Source organism: Triticum dicoccoides, chromosome 5A, assembly GCF_002162155.2.
Source record: "Triticum dicoccoides isolate Atlit2015 ecotype Zavitan chromosome 5A, WEW_v2.0, whole genome shotgun sequence".
Taxonomy (NCBI): Eukaryota; Viridiplantae; Streptophyta; class Magnoliopsida; order Poales; family Poaceae; genus Triticum; species Triticum dicoccoides.
The window spans coordinates 423033712-423039311 of NC_041388.1; positions in this window are offsets into that span (position 1 = coordinate 423033712).

Genomic DNA, 5600 nt, shown 5'->3' on the forward strand with positions numbered 1-5600 from the left:
ATGATAGTGATGATGAAAATATGCCTGTTATTCCCGAGGGTTATATTTTTGATATGGAATCTTCTGCCGCTATTTTAGCTTGCAAAGATAGATATGAGCTTAAGAGGTTATTAATTAAATGGAACAAAGAATCACTTAGAGATAAAATGAGACCTGACCCTGTTGTTGCTACTTCACCTATTTGTGTTCCTGATAAGGATTATGAATTATGTGTTGATCCTGATATAATTACTTTGGTTGAATCTGATCCGTTTTATGGCTATGAATCTGAAACTGTTGTGGCACATCTTACTAAGTTAAATGATATAGCTGCGCTATTCACTAATGATGAGAGATCGCGTTACTTTTATATACTCAAAATAATTCTGTTCTCATTGAAGGGTGATGCTAAGATATGGTTTAATTCTCTTGATCCTGGTTGTGTGCGTAGTCCCCAGGATATGATTTATTACTTCTCTGCTAAATATTTCCCTGCTCATAAGAAACAAGCTGCTTTGAGGGAAATATACAACTTCGTGCAAATTAAAGAAGGGAGTCTCCCACAAGCTTGGGGGAGGCTTCTCAAGTTACTTAATGCTTTGCCTGATCATCCTCTTAAGAAACCTGAAATACTTGATATCTTTTATAATGGACTAACCGATGCTTCCAGAGATTACCTGGATAGTTGTGCTGGTTCTCTTTTCAGGGAAAGAACACTAGATGAAGCTGAAATTCTATTGAATAATATGTTGACAAATGAAAATAATTGGCCAACTCCTGAGCCAACCCCTGAGCCAGCTCCTGCTCCAATTACTGAGCCCATTCTTAAACCAACTCCGAAGAAGAGAGGTGTTTTATTCCTCAGTCCCGAAGATATGCAAGAGGCAAAGAAATCTATGAAAGAAAAAGGTATTAAAGCTAAAGACGTTAAGAATTTACCTCCTATTGAAGAAATACATGGTCTTAATATACCGCCTGTTGAAGAAACATATGATCTTAATTCTTTATTTATTGAAGAACCCCCTGATCCCGATATCCTGAAACAGGTAGTAAAGGTAAATTCTCTCTATAGATATGATAAAGCTAAAGTCCCTCCTACTAAAATTGCTAGTCAGTGCTTGGATGAGTTTGATAACTTTATGTTTAAGCAAGATGACTTCAATGCTTATTTTGGTAGACAATTAAAAGAAAATGCTTATATGATTAGACGCTTGGGTGATTATATGGCTGATATTAAAGGTGAACTTAAACTTGTTAGCAAACATGCTTCTATGGTTACCACTCAAGTAGAACAAGTACTTAAGGCTCAAAAAGAAGTGCTTGATGAAATGAATAGTAAGAAAAATGATTATGCTGTTAGAGTGGCTACTAGAACTGGTAGAATGACTCAGGAACCTTTGTATCCTGAAGGCCACCCTAAGAGAATTGAGCAAGATTCTCAAAGAAATAATATTGATGTTCCTAGTTCTTCTAAAAAGAAGAAGAAGAAAAATGATAGAACTGTGCAAACTTCTAGTGAACCTATTGCTGAACCACTTGATAATCCAAATGATATTTCTATGTCTGATGCTGAAACACAATCTGGTAATGAACATGAACCTAGTAAAAATATTAATGATGATGTTCATGATGATGCTCAACCTAGTAATGATAATGATGTAGAAACTGAACCTGCTGTTGATCTTGATAACCCACAATCAAAGAATCAACATTATGATAAAAGAGACTTTGTTGCTAGGAAACATGGTAAAGAAAGGGAACCTTGGGTTCAGAAACCCATGTCTTTTCCTCCGAAACCATCCAAGAAAAAGGATGATGAGGATTTTGAACGCTTTGCTGAAATGATTAGGCCTATCTTTTTGCGTATGATATTAACTGATGTGCTCAAAACAAATCCTTATGCTAAATATATGAAGGATATCATTACTAATAAAAGAAAGATACCGGAAGCTGAGATTTCCACCATGCTTGCTAATTATACTTTTAAGGGTGGAATACCAAAGAAACTTGGAGACCCCAGAGTACCTACTATACCTTGCTCCATTAAAAGAAATTATATTAAAACTGCTTTATGTGATCTTGGAGCCGGTGTTAGTGTTATGCCTCTCTCTTTATATCATAGACTTGACTTGAATAAGCTGACACCTACTAAAATATCTTTGCAAATGGCTGATAAATCAACTGCTATACCTGTCGGTATTTGTGAGGATGTGCCTGTTGTGGTTGCAAACGTTACTATTTTAACGGACTTTGTTATTCTTGATATTCCCGAGGATGATAGTATGTCTATTATTCTTGGAAGACCTTTTATTAATACAGCAGGGGTTATTATTGATTGCAACAAAGGCAATGTCACTTTTCATGTTAATGGTAATGAGCATACGGTACACTTTCCGAGCAAACAACCTCAAGTTCATAGTATCAACTCTATTGGAAAAATTCCATCGATTATATTTGGAGGTTTTGAATTTCCTCTTCCTACTGTCAAGAAGAAATATGATATTCTTATTATTGGGGATGTGCATATCCCCCTTGAGGTAACTTAGTGTTATTCGAAATTTCTCCGATTTCATGATTATCGGAATGAGTTTGTTAACAAGACTTGATCAACCTTGTTAGTGGATTATTTTTTATGAGCATGAGATGGATGAAACTAGAAGCACAAACTTCTGTACCCCACTTTTACTTTCTATTATTTATATTAAATAAAGTAAAAATAGTATTTGCTGTCTGTTTCCTGACTTATCTGTGCAATATAAAAATATCCCGAAAATAAAAGTCCTCAGAATGACATGCCAATTTAATATGATTTTTTCGGGAATATTTGAGGATTGACCGTGCAAAAATTACCGCGGGAGGAGCTGCCACCTGGCCACGAGGGTGGTGGGCGCCCCCCCTATAGGGCGTGCCCCCCTACCTCGTGGGCCCACGGTGGCCCTCCTCGACTTATCCCAACACCCATCTTCTTCCTCTATCTCACACAAACCCGAAAAACCAACTCAAGCACGAGTTCCACCCACTTTTGCTGTGATTTTCGATCTCCTTGCTCAAAGCACCTCTCGCAAAACTGCTTCGTAATAAAAAAGATGTTGGGAGGGCGGGGGAGATTGTTCCTTGGTATGTGACTCCTCCATTGGTCCAATTAGTTTTTGTTCTAGTGCTTTATTCTTTGCAAATTTGTGCTGCATAGGTGACCATGTTCTTGAGCTTGCATGTCAAATTTATATGGTTCTAAGTAGTTCTAATGCTTGATATAGGCTCTAGGCACTTGTAGGAGTAGTTGCTATCAGTTTTATTGAAGTTGGTTTACTTTTATTTTGAAGTTACTAAGAATTTCAGATTATTTCAGAAAAATAATGAGGAGATTTTTGAGGGGCTCATCGAGCCAAAGCTCGAAGGAAAAGGAACCGAAGCCTAAGTATAATTTGCCGCGCACCGCAGAGATTCGGGCGTGTGAATGGACTTCTGAAGATTACTTGAGAGCATCCGGTATCTATGAAGATTTTCATGAATTGGCTCGCAATGCAGGCCTCACCGCTTTCCTCCATGACCAATGCGATCAGTATCTCTTACTCACAAATACTTTTGTGCAAAACTTTCATTTTCATTCTAGGAACTCACCACCTATGGTAGAGTTTCATTTATATGATGAGCATAAGGAGATGTCACTTTATGATTTCTGTCGGATTTGTTTAATCCCTTTTGAGGGCAAGACAGAACAACCACATCATGATGGTGTGGCTGGGTTTATTGATACTATCACTGTAGGAGAAACTAGAAAGGTTTCCGATGCACGAATCACTAGCATACATTTTCCTGTTTTACGTTACTTTGCATTATTTGCTAGTCGTTGTTTAATTGGACGCGGAAACAGTGGAAACCTTAGTATCCCTGATATAATTATTCTGCACCACGGTTTATACAGTGATAACACTTTTAGTATGGGTGGTATTATTGCTAGACGGTTAAGTATGAACCGTACTAAGGGTCCCATCTTTGGAGGCATCTATGCCACACGCCTAGCTGCACATTTTAACATACCTATTAGGCATGCTGAGAAGGAAGAAAAGGTGTTGCCCGTGTTTATCTAGATCATAAAAGTATGGTGGCACATAATTTTATTATTAAGAATAGGGCAGGAGAGCTTAAGTATCAATTGTTCTTTAACAAACATCACCCTGAAACTGTTACGTTGCCTGCTCCTTCTTTGTTTAATTTTGTAGGACCCTACCTCGTTACGTGGGCTGCCGTCCAAGCTTACAAGAATCCTGCACTAGCCTCGGAATAGAAGCCACAAGATGAGCCTCCATGACAATCTGTTTATTCTTGTGATCCAGAGATGACTGTCAGCTAGTGGCAGTCAGAGTCTTCTTCTTCATCACAGTATGATCCCAACTATTCCTCCTCATCACAGTACAACCCCAACAACTATTATTATGGATATCCGCCAGGCTAGTCATGGCCATAGACCAACTTAGGCCAAAAGCCTAAGCTTGGGGGAGTATGTATTTCTCCCCGACATTACATTTATGCTCACACACGCTCATTGCTAGATGTCGGTGCTCATATCTTTTTCACTGTAATATCCATGCTAGTTTATTTTCTTTTTCCTGCTTTCTTCTTGTGTGTTTGTTAAACCTTAAGAAAAACCAAAAAAAATTAGTAGTAGTTTATTTTTCTGTTGTAGTAGTAATAATTAAAAAGAAAACCCAAAAATATTTCCCGTTCTTCCTTTGCTTGTTGGGAGCTTTCCCGTGTAAATAGTTTTATTTCTTTTCTTTTCTTTGGGGGTCACTAGGAGAAGACCATAATTAAATTGTTGAAGTGGCTCTTATATGCATTATTGTTGATTTAACCAAGAGCCCATATTGCCTTGTCTTCTCCTGTTTCTTGAATGCTCGCAGATTCCAACTTAGTCCAAGGCACGTACACTCTTATTATTATTCACACCATTCGGTCGTGCAAGTGAAAGGCAATTATGATGATATATGATGGACTGACTGAGATGAGAAAAGCTGGTATGAACTCGACCTCTTTTGTTTTTGTAAATATGATGAGTCTCTCGTTCTTGATTCAGCTTATTATGAATAAACATGTTTGCAATGACAATTAGAGATCATAGTTGCTTGTGCCATGCTTGATTAGCAATGACTTATAATGGTTTACCTTGTGTGCCAACATGCTATTGAGATGATTATGATGTGGTATGATGGGGTGGTATCCTCCTTTGAATGATTTAAGTGACTTGACTTGGCACATGTTCACGCATGTAGTTGAAACAAAATCAACATAGCCTTCACGATATTTATGTTCATGGTGGATTATATCCTACTCATGCTTGCATCCAATGTTTATTAATTTTAATGCATGTACATGGCTGTTGTCGCTCTCTAGTTGGTCGCTTCCCAGTCTTTTGCTAGCCTTCACTTGTACTAAGCAGGAATACTGCTTGTGCATCCAATCCCTTAAACCCCAAAGTTATTCCAGATGAGTCCACCATACCTTCCTATATGTGGTATCTACCTGCCATTTCAAGTAAATTTGTATGTGCCAAACTCTAAACCTTCAAATAAACATTCTGTTTTGTATGCTTGAATAGCTCATGTATCAACCAAGGCTGT